Genomic DNA, 16,222 nt, shown 5'->3' with positions numbered 1-16,222 from the left:
TTCCAATGGGCGCAGCATCAGGGCAACCTGTCAGATCATGTCCAGATCTCGGAGGGCACTGCACGGCAATTGCTGTGGTGGCTCACGAATCGTGATTGGGTCAATGGCAGATCCCTCTCCCTTCCCCAACCGGAGCACACGGTAGTGACGGATGCATCCCTCCTGGGCTGAGGCGGCCACATGGGAGAGGTGGAGATCAGAGGCCTCTGGTCTCCGGCGGAGTCCCGGCTCCATATCGACCTTCTGGAGCTGCGGGCGATCCGACTTGCACTGAAGGAATTCCTTCCCTCTGTCCGGGGAAGTGTGGTGCAGGTGTTCACAGACAACACCACCATCATGTGATACTGCAACAAACAGGGCGGGGTGGGGGCTCTGCGCCTCTGGACGTGGCTGGAACATCAAGGCATTACCTTGGTGGTTCAACACCTGGCAGGTTCTCTGAACGCCAGGGCGGACGAACTCAGCCGCCGGTGCATGGTGGATCACGAGTGGCGTCTGAACTTGGGGATGGGGTGATCCTTGGTTAGATCTATTCGCCACCAAAGAGATCGCGCAATGTCATCAGTTCTGTGCGTTGGAATTTCCAAGGCGGCACTTGCCAGGAGACGCTTTTCGTCTCGAGTGGAGCTGCGGTCTGTTGTACGCCTTTCTGCCTATACCACTTCTGCCCAGAGTGCTGAAGAAGATCAGGCGCGACCGGGCCCAAGTCATTCTTGTGTCTCCGGACTGGGCTCGAAGAGTATGGTATCCCGAGCTAGTATGAGCATCGATCCCCAGATCCGTCTGCCATTTCGGGAGGATCTTCTGTCGCAGCAGCGGGGGACGGTCCTCCACCCAAACCTGTCCAGTCTCCACCTCCATGCTTGGAGATTGAGCGACGACAGTTGACACCTTTCGATCTTCCTCCCGAAGTCTGGGATGTCATCTTGGCAGCCAGGCGTCCCTCCACTAAAACAGTCTATGCCTGTCAGTGGAACAGATTTGTGGCATGGTGAACATCTAAGACTGTGGATCCCCTTTCTGCCCCTCTTTCTGAGGTTCTCCTGTTCCTTCTTTCTTTCGCCCACCAGGGCTCTGCTCTGGGCACTCTTAACTTAAAGGTTATCCTTCGGCTATCTCTGCCTTCCTCCGGCTTCCTGATCAGCCTTCTCTTTTTAAGTCCCCGGTTGTTAGTCGTTTTCTTAAGGGCATTAAGCATACGTTTCCACCTGTGCCCTTCATAATGCCTCAGTGGGACTTGAATCTTGTCTTGACTTTTCTGATGTGCGCTCCCTTTGAGCCCCTTCATAACTGTCCCTTACGTCTTCTTACTCTCAAGACGGCTTTCCTGGTAGCGATCACCTCTGCCAGGAGAATGAGTGAGCTCCAGGCTCTTTCTTCCAAACCTCCTTTCCTTTCTGTTCATCCGGACAAGGTGGTTCTGAGGACACGTCCTTCTTTCTTGCCAAAGGTTGTCACGCCCTTCCACATCGGGCAGACCATCACTTTGCCCACCTTTTTTCCGCCTCCGCATCCTTCACGGGAAGAGGAGCGGCTCCACCATCTGGACCCTAAACGTGCGCTTGCATTCTATCTGCAGCGTACACGGCAGTTCCGGGTGGATGATCAGCTCTTTGTTGGCTACGTGGGCACCAAAAGAGGTCGGGCGGTGCACAAACGGACCATCTCCAGGTGGGTCGTTCTGTGCATCAAAGCATGTTACTCCTTGGCCAAGAAGGAGCCTCCTGTGGGTCTGCGTGCCCATTCGACCAGGTCAACTGCAGCCACTACTTCCTTGAGACGCGGTGTCCCCTTGCAGGCTATTTGTCAGGCAGATACGTGGGCCCCGCTGCACACGTTTACCAAGCACTGCTGCCTTGAGAGTCGCGTCCGGAGAGACCGTTTCTTTGGCCGTTCTGTGCTCCATGACTTTCTGGTGTAATCTTGTTCGCAGACCCACCACCGGGGTTGGTTATTGCTGGGGTATTCATTCTAAGGTAAGGAATCTATCACTAACTTGTCTCTTTCAGATGCACAAGTTACTACTTGTGTAACGATAGATCTGTAAGAGACATTAGTTAGTGATATTCCTTACCGCCCCACCCATCCCCCCCGTTCTGCGAACTTATTACTACGGTTAAGGTCATCCCCTTTTAGGGCCCTAGTTTTATGCACCAATGTCAGTTTCCCGCACGACTCTGCGCTTGGGCGCGGAAAGTTGTGTACAGAACTGATGTCAGCGCGCATGGGTGGCGCCTAAGTAGTCTCCGTGACGTCGTCCCGGCGTGCACAACGCCAGTGATGGGAGCGGTGCCGCACGGCGCCGCCTGCTTGCGCGCAGGGGTACTGCTAAGCAGAAAACTTTCCAGATCCAGACTGACGCCTGGGGAATATTCTAAGGTAAGGAATCTATCACTATCTAATGTCTCTTACAGATATATTGTTACACAAGTAGTAACTTGTGCGTCAACACCAGCTGACGCATCCTCATACCACATTATCATACAGATTAGCAGAAGCTCTCACTGCACACCACTGAGGAGCAAACAGACTTCCTGGTAGAAACACGTGCACGCACAAAGCGCACTGTCCAATATATGTTGATGATAGGATCCGTACCCAATGTATCCAGAAATCTTTAAGGATCCAGTCAAATCTAGGGTCCTGACACTGTGCATAGAAAAGAAATACAGGCTGCCACCAACTGACCCATTTTGCATATTTGGGCACCCCCCAGCAGACTCCCTTGTTGTCACCACTGCCAGGAAAACAGCTGCAGTACAGAGCACTGGAGAATCGCCTCCCCCAGATGAAGGAAGTAAAAAAAATTGATGCTGCAGGCAAACTGGTGGCAGCAGGCCATGCCAATCGCTGGAGGAGTGACGTCATTTGAGCTGCTCTCCAGCTATAAGAGGGCTACCTGGGACAAAATGCAGGAACTCTTGCAACATCTCCCAAACGAATATAAGAAGCATGGGGATTACCTGGTAAGCAAGGGCAGGCAGATATCCAATGCAACAATCAAGTGTGCACTAGACGGTGCAGACACTGCTGAAAGGGTCAATAACACATCCATCATTCTCTGCAGACATGCGTGGCTGCGCATATCCGGGTTCAAACCGAAGGTGCAACAGCACATTCTCAACTGCCCATTCAATGGGGAAAACCTATTTGGGCCCGCTGTGGACACAACTTGAGAAAACCAAAAAAAGAAACAGCAAAATCAATGGGTGCCTTACAACACCTCAAACAACTGCCCTTTCTGCGTTACCAGGCAGAGGGGCAGCTATAGCATCTACCCCTGAAAATCTAGCCTATCAGTGCCAGCAGCAGTAGTTCCATCGGCAGAGCCATGGATACTTTAGAGGCAACTACAAAAATAGCTGTAGGGGTACCCCCAGCAAGGACACTTACACTCCACTAAAGAAGTGACTTATCCACACTTCCCCCTGACTGCGAAACAACTATCGGAGGAAAGCTGCAACAATTCCACCAGTTGTGGTCACCTATCGCATCAGACCAATGGGTATTACAAATAATCAAGCAGGGACATTTCCTAGGAGCTGACACAACAGCCACCAAATATCCCACCAAAACGTCACATCTTAAATCCACAGCCTCTACATCCGCTGAGGGAAGAAGGAAAGGTATTACTGCAAAAAGGGGCTATAGTACTAGTCTCACACAAATATCACAACAAAGTAGTCTACTGCCTTTGGTTCCTCATACTAAAGGACGACTCGCTACAGCCCATTCTCGATCTATGTCGACTCAATCAATAAATACTGTCTGAACACTTCCATATGGTGACATTGCAAGATGTGATACCGTTGCTACAAAAAAACAACTTCATGAATGCATTACAGCTGAAGGACGCATATTTCTACATTCCAATCCACCCTGCACATTACAAATATCTACGGTTTGTGATAATTGGACGTCATTACCAATTTAAGGCCCTACCATTTGGGGGTAACAGCTCCAAGGGTATTCACAAATGCGTAGCAGTAGTAGCTGCAAAATTATGAACAGAAAACAAACGTGTCTTTCTTTATCTGTATGATTGACTTGTTGCTCGGATATGAATTTACTTTAAAAAAGGAAGACGAGGCATTTGGCGAAACAGAAACAAGTTGGTTTAATTAAACGCAGCGGCCAGGAGAGTTTTGACAGAGTAGCATCCAAAGAAAGTCTCTTATTGTACAGAACTTTTGGCCAACCATTTCTAACGTTCCTGAGGTACAATAAACCGATTTGACATTCTTGTCCTAGTCATAAATCACAAGTACAACCAACTGATAGGGGGGAACCAGGTGGCTCTCGAGCTTGGGGAGAGTTAGTGTGGGACAGTGTGTGTGTCCAAATGTCCAGTGTGGGGAGCATGTGATCACTACGTGTGGTGTGTATACTGAGTTCTCATTGACTGAGGGTTCCTAACTTTATGTGGCATCTATCTTTGTGGTATTTTGGGAACGCGTGCCTTTGGCCTAACGTTTATGGGAACCAATTTCCTCGAACCTGTTTGTGGTGTAACTGCCTATCTTTGAGATTCATCAGTTTTCTCTGGGTGCGCATTTTTTTTGGGCTAAGTGTGACCCCACCTGTAAACTGTCAATCAGTAGACTCAGGTTTGGGTCGCATGGCCTGTCTGACCATGTATCTAACTCTGGGTTGATCGGAAGGTCACCATGGGTGAATCCGACAGCAGTGATGAGTTTGTTTAAATGTGTACAATTAACATGGCTGTCAATGAAATCATTTTTTCTGACATTTTCAGTATTGTACGTACAGTTGTCATAGCGTACATCAATATTGTCTTTACTGATATTGACATTGTTATGTGTGCATAGATTATGGCTAACATCGACATTGCATTTATTGCTATTGCCGTAGTCAAGCCTGCACATATCATGGTATGTAATTACATCATATTCATGGATATTAACAGTCTGATCCAAGAGTCCAATCTAAGCCAAATTTCTAACGGACACACAAAGCACAATCAACCTACTATACCAATTGGGCTTCACAATAAATACAACAGTCTCATCTCCAAATTCTCAAGGTTAAACCATACCTAGGAGTGATACTCGATAAAGTCTTGGACACCTTACCCCAATGCACATAGGGTTCTCAATCTCCAAAACCAACTGGATCTTTTTCAGCCACAATGTCACCTACCAGTCAAAACAGTGATGTGCCTTCTAGGGATAATAGCATCATGCGTAGTAATAATGCCACATGCAAGACTACAGATGAGACCTTACTAGGGGGCTTAGCATTGCAATGTTCACTAGAGGGGGGCAGCATGGAGATGGAGGATCTAGTGTTGGTTTCTCCCAAGCTTCATCAGGCACTACATTTATGGAACACCTGAAACATACTATCTGAAAGAGACACGTTAGTGATAGATTCCTTACCTTAGAATATCCCCAGGCGTCAGACTGGATCAGGAAAGTTTTGCTAGCAGTACCCCTGTGCGTCAGTAGGTGGCGTTGTGCGGCTCCACGTCAGTCGCTGGCGTCGTAAGCGCAGAGATGAGGTCACGGAGACTACTTAGGCGCCACCCATGCACGCTGATGTCAGTTCTTTCTTTTTCCGCGGCAGCAAGCGCAGATCCGGTTAGAGCCACGTACCTTAGTCACTTTTTGACTACCCTTTTTGAGACTTTTTGTCTCCTGTTCTCCTTGGTGCACGTAGGGCTCCCTGGATTTAAGTCTTGTGGGGCCTGTCGTCGCAATATGTTGGTGGTGGACCCCCACGATGTTTGCCTCTACTGCCTGGAGACCGATCACGACTCTCAGTCCTGCCGGGACTGTCGGGCCATGGCACCGAAGGCCTTGAGGGAGCGGCGCCGGAAGCTGATGGAGGTCCGGCACTCGTCACAGCGCCGTTCCAGGTACCATTCCCGAGAACGCTCACGGGGCAGCAGTCGTCGCTTCTCGGGCTCCAAGTCTTCGGCATCTGATTTGGGTAAGAGATGACATAAAAAAATGTCGAAGAAGCAAGTTCGCTCTCCAACATCCCCCTGTCGGTCCTCGGATGCAGACGAGGGGGATGGATTCTGCCCCTGCTGCTCCTTTGGAGCCTGGGAGTCCCGCGGCCTACCCGCCTTACCAGGGTCCGTCAGCGACTCCCGAACAGGTGCAAGAATTTCTTGCTACCATGGACTGCCTTTTTAGGCCTCGGTTCCCGCCGGCGCGCCTTTGGGCCCCGTGGTCCCGTGTCCGGATCCTGTGGGGCCGCTGGCGGATTCCGCTTCGGCGCCACAGGATCCTGCACCGTTCGTTCCGGCGCCGCAGTGGGTCCCGTTTGTCCCGCCCTTGCCCCGGTTCCAGGACCATTTTGTTCCTACCTGGGATCCGCATTGAGACACGGCCCCTGCTCGGCCCCGGCCGGCGCCATTCCCGGTGCCGTTTCCGATGCCGTATGTTCCTTCTCCGGCTCTGCCTCTGTGGTCTGTTCCCCATGCAACAGAGGTGGAGGATGACTGGGAGGGGTCCGGGAACCCTCTTGCCGGTCAGTGTGACTCCAAGCAGGACTGGGTGGACGACTTGGAGGACGCCGGCGACCACGACGTCTCTTCTGACCCGAGGATTGCCTCTCCCCCGCCTACCATGGAGGAGGGCGCCTCCTACACGATGGTGCTCCATCGGGCAGCTGAGGTCCTCAACCTCTATCTTCCTACGGTGGCCCTCAAAACTAATCTCCTCACTGAGGTGCTCCAGACGGCATCCACTTCGTCGGAGCCCCTGCTCCCCTTTAATGACGCCCTCACTGACGTCTTGTTGGGCACTTGCTCGCGGGCAGCCACAAAAGCCCCTGTGGATAAAAATGTCACCAGGCGTCATTGCCCGGCGCCTGGCGACCCCGCGTTTCTGACCACTCATCCTACGCCTGAGAGCCTGGTCATCCAAGCCTCGACGTCACAAAGTGCTTTTCACACGGCCCCGCCGGATAAGGACTCATTGAAGCTGGAACAGTTCGGAAAGCGGTTGTTTTCTGCGGCCAGCTTAGGGCTGCGGTTAGTGAACACCGCCTGCTTATTGGGCCGCTATTCCCACGCAGTGTGGCATACAGTGGCACAGATGTTGCCTCAGTGTCCTGAGGAGACCCACGCTGTGCTGTCCCAAACTATTGCCGAGGGTAAGGATGCGGTTCGCCATTCGGTGTAGTTTGGACACCGCTGACTCCCTGGGTAGGGCGATTTCTACAACTGTGGCGCTTCGTCGTCACGCCTGGTTGAGATCTACCGGATTCTCACCCAATGTCCAGAGCTCACTCATGGACATTCCCTTTGATGGCACTCGCCTGTTTGGCGAGAAGGCCGACAGTGCACAGGAGGGTTTCAAGGACTCGCGGGCCACGGCCAAGCCCTTGGATCTATCTGCAAAAAGCCCGACCACTCCTGGGTTTCGTTCCTTTCGTGGTCACGGCAGAGGTGCCCAGGCACGTTCCTTCAGCAAGCCTGTGCAGAACCAGCCTCGGTGCGGCTTTGGCTAACGCAGGGGCGGGTTTGGGAATCAGCGCGGGGGTCAGTCCACCTCTGCTGCTTCTACCTCCAAACCTTCCTAATCCGCGCTTTGTGGAGCACCCCACGCCGGTGGGTGGCAGGATCTGCCACCACCTCCCCCACTGACGCGATATCACATCAGACAAGTGGGTGTTGCAGATCATCCACAGGGGTTACTCTCTTCCCTTTCAGTCCTCTCCTCCAGCCATGCCACCTTGGTGCCACCACATGTCAAGGGATCACTTGGTACTTCTCCAGCAGGAAGCCGCAGCCCTCTTAGCCAAGGGGGCCATCGAGTGCATTCATGGGCCAGAAGTAGGGAGTGGTTGTTATTCCCACTACTTTCTGGTCCCCAAGAAGGATAAAGGGGGCCTGCGCCCCATCTTGGACCTCCGGGACGTCAATCACTTCCTCCGGAAGGAGAAGTTCAAAATGCTGACTCTGGCTCAGGTCCTGGCTGCCCTCGACCCTGGAGACTGGATGGTAGCGTTGGACTTGCAGGACGCATATTTTCACATCCCCGTCCTGCTGGCCCACTGGCGTTACCTGCGGTTCACGGTAGGCCAGGAGCATTTCCAGTCTGCCGTGCTCCCCTTAGGCCTTACCAGTGCCCCTCAGGTGTTCGCGAAGGTGATGGCGGTGGTTGCAGCTCACCTGCGCAGGTCAGGGGTGTCAGTCTTCCCTTACCTCGACGACTGGTTGTTGAAGGTGGGCTCGCCCCAGGCAGTCGTCAACCACCTTCAGACTACGGCCGACCGCCTGCATTTCCTGGGGTTCTCCATCAACGTGCCGAAGTAGCACCTGAGTCCCTCTCAGTAGCTCCCCTTTATTAGAGCGGTACTGGATTCGACGCGGTTTCATTTTTCTCCTCCCGAGCAGCGAGTCCGGGATATTCAGGCTATGATTCCGATCTTTCAGCCTCTGTCCTGGGTTTGTCAGGATGACCCTCTGGCTCCTGGGCCTGATGGCCTCCTGCTAGTGGTACATGCCAGATGGCATATGCGGGCTCTGCAGTGGGACCTGAAGTTCCAGTGTGCGCAGCATCAGGGCAACCTGTCCGATCATGGCCGGATCTCGGAGGGCACTGCACGACAATTGCTGTGGTGGCTCACGAATCGGGATAAGGTCAGTGGCAGATCCCTCTCCCTTCCCCAACCGGAGCACACAGTGGTGACGGATGCGTCCCTCCTGGGATGGGGAGGCCACTTAGGAGAGGCGGAGATCAGAGGACTCTGGTCTCCGGCGGAGTCCCGGCTCCATATCAACCTTTTGGAGCTTCGGGCGATCCAACTTGCTCTGAAGGCATTCCTTCCCTCTGTCTGGGGAAGTGTGGTGCAGGTATTGACGGACAGCACCACCGCCATGTGGTATTGCAACATAAAAGGCGGTGTGGGGTCCTGGACCCAATGTCAGGAGGCTCTGTGCCTCTTGACATGGATGGAACATCAAGGCATTACCTTGGTGGTTCATCACCTGGCAGGTTCCCTGAATGCCAGGGCGGACGAACTCGGCTGCCGGTGCTTGATGAATCATGAATGACGTCTGAACTCGGATGTGGCGCAAGGTCTCTTTCAGCAGTGGGGAGAGCCTTGGTTCGATCTATTCTTCACCGAAGAGAACGCGCAATGTCATCAGTTCTGCGCGTTGGAATTTCCAAGGCGGCACTCGCTCGGCGACGCTTTTCGTCGCGAGTGGAGTTGCGGTCTGTTTTACGCCTCTCTGCCTATACCACTTCTGCCCAGAGTGCTGAGCAAGATTTGGCGCGACTGGGCCCAAGTCATCCTTGTGGCTCCGGATTGGGCACGAAGATACTGGTATCCCAAGCTACTCAGCATGGCGATCGATCTCCCGATCCGACTGCCTCTTCGGGAGGATATTCTGCCGCAGCAGCGGGGGACGGTCCTCCACCCGAACCTGTCCAGCCTCCACCTCCATGCGTGGAGATTGAGCGGCGACAGTTGACAGCTTTCGATCTTCCTCCCCAAGTCTGTGATGTCATTCTGGCAGCCAGGCGTCCATCCACTAAGACGTAGTACTCCTGCCGGTGGAACAATTTTGTGGCATGGTGCACAGCTAAGGCTGTGGGTCCCCTTTCTGCCCCTCTTTCCGAAGTCCTTCTGTTCCTTCTTGCTTTGGCCCGGCAGGGTTCTGCTCTGGGCACTATCAAAGGTTATCTTTCGGCCCTCTCCGCCTTTTTACTGCTTCCAGATCAGCCTTCTCTCTTTAAGTCCCCGGTTGTTAACCGTTTCCTCAAAGTTATTACGCACACGTTTCCTCCTGTGCTGTTCATAATGGCTCAATGGGACTTGAACCTTGTCTTGACATATCTGATGTGCGTGCCCTTTGAGCCCCTTCATACCTGTCCTTTGCGTCTTCTCACTCTCAAGACGGCTTCCCTGGTAGCTATCACCTCTGCCAGAAGAGCGAGCTCCAGGCTCTTTCTTCTAAACGTCCTTTCCTTTCTGTTCATCCGTACAAGGTGGTTTTAGGGACCTGTCCTTCTTTCTTGCCAAAGGTTGTCACGCCCTTCCACATCGGGCAGACCATCACTTTGCCTACCTTCTTTCCGCCTCCGCATCCTTCCAAAGAGGAAGGGAGGCTCCACCGTCTGGACCCAAAACGTGCGCTCTCGTTCTATCTGAAGGGCACACAACCGTTCCGGGTGGATGACCAGCTCTTTGTTGGCTATGTGGGCGCCAAGAGGTTGGGCTGTGCACTAATGGACCATGTCTCGGTGGGTCATTCTCTGCATCAAGGCCTGTTACTCATTGGCTAAGAAGGAGCCTCCTGTGGGGCTGCGTGCCCATTCTACCAGGGCGACGGCCGCCACTACTGCCTTGGGACGTGGCATCCCCTTGCAGGATATTTGTCAGACAGCTACGTGGGCCTCGCTGCACACGTTTACCAAGCATTACTGCCTTGACAGTCAGGTCCGGAGAGACGGCTTCTTTGGCCGTTCTGTTCTCCGTGACTTTCTGGTGTAATCTGTTCGCAGACCTTCCACTGGGGTTTGTATTGCTGGGGTATCTAGTCTAAGGTAAGGAATCTATCACTAACGTGTCTCTTTCAGATGCACAAGTTACTACTTGTGTAACAATATATCTGTAAGAGACATTAGTTAGTGATAGATTCCTTACCGCCCCACCCATCCTCCCCATTCTGCGATCTGATTCCTAGGGTTAAGGTCATCCCCTTCAGGGCACTAGTTTCATGGCACCAGTGGTAAGTTTCTTGCATGGCTCGGCATTCCTGGCGCGGAAAGTCGTGTACAGAACTGACGTCAGTGCGCATGGGTGGCGCCTAAGTAGTCTCCGTGACGTCATCTCGGCGCTTACGTCGCCAGCGACGGACGCGGAGCCGCACGACGCCACCTACTGACACGCAGGGGTACTGCTAGCAAAACTTTCCGGTTCCAGTCTGACGCCAGGGGATATTCTAAGGTAAGGAATCTATTACTAACCAATGTCTCTTACAGATATATCGTTACACAAGTAGTAACTTGTGCAATGGGAAGAGCCTTCAAGGACCCAGTCCCACAAGTAACACTCACAACCGATACATCACTCATGTGGTAGGGTGCTCATATTAAGGGCATTGTGGTTCAGGGACACTGGACCACACAACAACAGAGATTGCACATCAACATATTGTATCTCTTAGCCATCTGTATGACTCTCAAAGCGTTCCTAGCAAATATAACAGGGAAGAATGTCCTTCTATGAACAGACAATATGACTGCAATGTATTCCATTCAGAAAAGGGGAAGGACCCATTCCATCCAACAGTCACAAAATACTCCTCCTGGCACGATATTAAACGAGGCAGAGCAACTCCATTGCGACCTTCCCAGCAGGACACACCAACAAGCTGATGAGTGGGAAATACACACTCCATTAATACAACGATACCTCTGCTGGTGGGGAACCCCCACAATAGACCTGTTTCCCATCACTGAAAATATAAAATGCCAAAGCTTCGCATCAACACTACTAGAGCTAAACTTAGTACCTCTGGAGAAGCTGCTAAACTACCCAAACCTTCTCACTCAAGCACGGGCAAGGTGAGACATCCCAATGTTCAACAGCTCCATCTTGCAATCTGGCTCCTAAAGTCATAGAGTTTGGATACTTTAACCTATCTCCAGAATGTATAACTCTTCTCGAAGAGGCCATAGGACCAACCATAAGGGCTTGGTATGCAGCAGAATGGAAACGTTTTGTGCACTATTGCACTTCTCTATAAACATTAACCCTTCTTCTCCATCAGAACAGCAACTAATATGTTACCTGATAACACTTGCAGAAAATGCATTAACCATATACCTCCATACACTTACATTTAGAAGCCATTGCAGAATATCTACAAAACAGGAAGCACCAATCCGTCTTCTGCATTCCTGTCATTAAAGCCTTCGTGGAAGGATTAAAACGAATTATTCCACCTCGTACCCCTCCTGTACCAGCATGGAACCTAATAATTGTACTAATGACTCATGGGGCCACCATTTGAGCCACGGCATAACTGTCAAATTCAATTGTGGCTTTCTGTGTAGAAAAACATCTCTAAGAAGAGTTTGTGAAATACATGCGCTAATTATTGAACAACCATAGTTCCAAGTGCTCCCAGATGAAGTGCATTTATGCACAAACCCAAAGTTACTACCAGAAGTGATATCACCTTTTCATTTAAAAATAACTTAAGAGTTACCAGTTTTCTTTCCAAAACTAGAAACTGTGGCAGAACGTGCTTTACATACACTTGATGTTAAAAAACCACTTCTGTACTATTTGGAATTCAGAAAACCCTTCAGAAAACACAATTGTTTTTCTTTCTCAAATCCACAGAAAGGGAATGCTATTTCTAAAAGCGAAATATCGATTGTCAAATGTATCCAGATTTGTTATGCCAAAGCAGAACGATCACTACCAAACAAGCCAAGGGCTCATTCAACACATATGAAAGGAGCAACCATGGCTTTTCTAGGGAATATCCCTCTCAATGACATTTGCAAAGTAGCAATATGGGTGAATCCACACATTTTTACTAAACACTAGTGCGTGGATGTTCAAGCTAGACAATGAGCTCTAGTTGGACAAACAGCCCTTCAAACATTATTTCAAACAAATGCACCATCTCATGCCTAAAGCCACCACGCAGAGGGTATTGCTTTACAGTTTATGCATATTCAGCCAACACATTCTACAAATAGAGTGTGTCACTTCCCCTTTAAGCATCAGTTCGTACTGTGTAGTGCTGCAGATTCACATGCACCCTCCTGCCTTCCCGGCAGTGGTCACAAAAAATACATACAAATACAGCAATTTCAACAGCAAAGCTTACTTAGCAGACTATATCCTCACTCCGTATATGGCAAGGGGAAAAACATTATCTAACAAAGGAACTGTTGAACATGCGCAATACTTTGAGGGGGAGGAGCGAAGACACACGACGCTGATAAAAAAAACAAAAACTCGAGGAAAAACACCTGTAGACTCCGGGCCCTACACTAGATGGCAGGAGTATGCTTAGCATGTGAATCTGCAGAAAAACTCGCTATGAATAGATGCTTACAGGGTAAGTAACATACTCCTTTCCAGGGTATGCAGAAAGTTGGTGATCACACTTTAGGAGAGATAGGACAGATGCCATGGAAAGAGCTTCAGTGGTCTGTTAAGTACAGCAAAGCCAGTGATGGCACTGTTGCACTACCATTGATGTCTTGTGATATTTTGTTGTGAATGTCTTGGCTGTGTGTTTGCTTGGTGTTTCTGATGTTTATTTAAATTATCTTAGGCAGGAGGTGTTACGTTTAATGTCTTGATGATGTGCTGGTGTGAAGGTTTAGTACTGTGTTGTCTTGATGTTTTTGGTGATTTGCTTTAATGATGATCTAGATATATTGTTGGGTGAGTATCTGAGCAATCGATCTTTATAGTCCTAGTAATGTGTTGGTATGACAGCCATAGAAGTTAGTTATTAGTACAGTCTCATTGAAGTAACTGTGTTAGAGCTTGGAAGTATTAGTGCAAGGGTCTTCGTGGTGTGTTGGCATAACTGTTTTGGCGATGTACTGATAAGTGTTTTGATAAAGCATTGCACAAGTTAGTTCTAGTGAAGTAAAACAAAATTCAGCCCAGATATTTTTTTTACTGAAAGCAAGTGGTCTTCCAAAAATAAATCTCCTTGCTCCTGACTGCTTTTCAGTGTTTGCCCAGTGAGACCGTGCCAGTGAAGAAGAGAGATGCTGGTGTTGCCTGGCTGCATTTCTGAATACTTGAAGATGATAAATACTTTAGCGGTCCCAGATAAATAATTTACTGTTATGAAGTCTAAAAGTGATATTGGCTGGTGTGAATACTGAGATTGGCCAGATGTAACTAAGCGCATCCGATTTAGAAATTACCTGTGAACCTTGTGTGCTTATAATGATGCATTGACATGAGACCACTGGCTATATAGCTGTCTGAAATTTCTGATGTGCTGGGGTAAGAATGTTGGCAGTATGTTGAGCAAGAATAGTCATTGAAACTTTTCATGGGTGGGATGAAGACCATAGTGAAGCACTCAAAGTAAGGCTTAGACATCAAGGATGATATGGAAGAATATTTCAGTGATCCAGGCTGGGTGATGTAGAACACTGCAAGGCCGACCTAATGCTGTTCCTCTTTCGTCTACAGGATATTTACCCCCATGGCCTCGCCTTCTGCCAGTGTGTGGCCTTCTCTCCAAGCAGAGGCAAAGCGTCCTGCGAAAAGTCTCACAAATTTGGATGATCATTGTCACCCAGATGAGGAGAGCTGCACTTCTAACCCTGCCTTAATCTTTCTGCAGCTGAAGCACTAACTGGCATCCCTGGATTGTCCCTTCAGGGGGTGAGCGGGCTTACTAGTACTTTTCTAGAATCTGGTGACCATCTGAAGGACCCATCAGTGTTTTACCAATTCTAGCAACCATCTGGTGCGGTCTTTAGCAAGTGCCAGATTGTACTGATTCCCTGGTATGCCTGCCTGATCCTGCTTCCTCGTTGGTGAAACACTTACCTTCCTGTTGGATCATACTGACGCCCTGCTGTCGATCTACATTTTCTGCATCCCTGGTCAGCTCTTGAGGTTCCCCTGATGGTTTCTGTTGTGTGCCTCCACACTGTTACTTCTTGGCTGCTTTCCAAGTCTACTTCTCAGAACCTTGCTGGATCTTGCTGCCTACCTGACAAGTCCACCACCATCTTGCCGAATTATCATGTCCCTCTGTTCACTTTGTTGGAACACTGCTTCGTGGCACACACCCAGGACACTTTGGTGCAGCCGTTGTGATCGAACTCTTTGCACCACCCTCACCGACCTATCTCAGACTTGGTTGTTCACCATTTTCCCTTCCACTTGCTGCTACCAATTGTATTATTTTTTTTGTTCAAGGCCGTGTGATGTTTTCAGATTTTATATTTTTCTTATTTTTCTCCTGCATGTGGAGAAATGTGCTTGTTTTCATGTGACCCATCTGCACATTTTTATACTTTGCCTTGATTGTCATGTTCTTTTCTGTTGCATTTCTCCATGTACTTTGCCAGTGTAGTTCTAGTGGCTGAGAAAGTGTCTTGATCAGGGGCAAAGTGAGGTGGGTTTTGTGTGACCAGCGGGACAGGACCAAGGTGCATTGGTGCTATGTAGTGTTTATCAGGTTATCAGATTCCCCATTTATCCTGTGTTGCTGTGGTCTCTCCCCCATGTAGATGTTCACTTAGTTTATAATGTTAAAATTTTGGCAGTGAGGTTCCACCTGCAGTGAGGGATGGTTCCACAGTAACAATCCACAGAGACAAATATGCGTGGGTAACTACTTGATTTAGTTCTGGAAGAGCACTGCTGCCAGATTCCACCACCAAAGAGACCACAGCTCTGCAACCAGTCTGTGTTGGCCATGCGTTCCTTACACTCAACACTTGTTATTTTTTGGGTTGTTTTTAACAGTTCTATATTTTCATCTGCCTGTATGTATTCATCAGACCGATAACTCGGTTTGACAACTGGGAAGGACAGTGCTGCCTTGGATGGGGTTTATATCATGATTAGCGCCCAAGAACAAATTTAGTGTCCTTGTGATCTTTAGAAATAATGGTTTTGGACTGAGGTCCAACGGTTTGGGGTAATTTAGGGATAGGAGTGGTTTTTGGGGGGGATTTTTCTGGTGATATTAGGAGGCGGGGAATTTGCTGGTAGAAATGCCCGCCCCCACATTCCGAAAAATACTGTTTTACCAGGAGCAGGTTGGACAAGGGAACCCTGGACTATTTATACATTGCTGCGAGATGTCGCATATACAGATCTATTACTGATTGATTGTAACATTCGGCAAATAAATGAAATGCTCTCCTTTATACACAACCAGTGTCCAATGTTTGGTTTCCACTTAAAGATTTGGGGGAAGGTGGATTTTTGACAACTTCCTAGTCAGGAGAACAAAAGTAATCGACACTGGGATGGTATATTGGGTATTGCATCCCCTACACTAAGGCTGTTGGTATTTGGAATTTTGAGTATTAACCCTAATGATGTATTGCATTGTTTACACGATTACCACTTTGTTTTGAAATCTAAGTCAGATCCCATCTTTCTACCATACTCTTGTTCCAGTCCCTGTCCCTCCCATTGTCGAAGTGGTTTGTTTTTCCATTTCTACCATCCTTGAACAGGTGTGCGTTTCTCCACTAGTCTTCCTCCTGCCTCTTATTTG

At 49.5% G+C, this 16,222-nt stretch overlaps 1 protein-coding gene across 1 annotated transcript in view; it reads left to right on the top strand.

Annotated features, from left to right (window-relative positions):
* The window catches only part of LOC146811937 (phosphatidylinositol transfer protein beta isoform-like), a 376,865-nt gene extending 360,992 nt beyond the window's left edge, over positions 1-15,873 (top strand). Inside the window, exon 12 of the mRNA XM_085618905.1 lies at positions 14,170-15,873. The gene's annotated coding sequence lies outside the window, so the exon portion shown is untranslated. The remainder of the gene's footprint in view (positions 1-14,169) is intronic.
* Positions 15,874-16,222: the final 349 nt, after the last annotated feature.

The sequence above is a fragment of the Triturus cristatus genome, chromosome 7 (assembly GCF_964204655.1).
Source record: "Triturus cristatus chromosome 7, aTriCri1.1, whole genome shotgun sequence".
Taxonomy (NCBI): Eukaryota; Metazoa; Chordata; class Amphibia; order Caudata; family Salamandridae; genus Triturus; species Triturus cristatus.
Note: the sequence above shows the minus strand (reverse complement) of the source record. Positions and strands in the feature narration are given on the sequence as shown.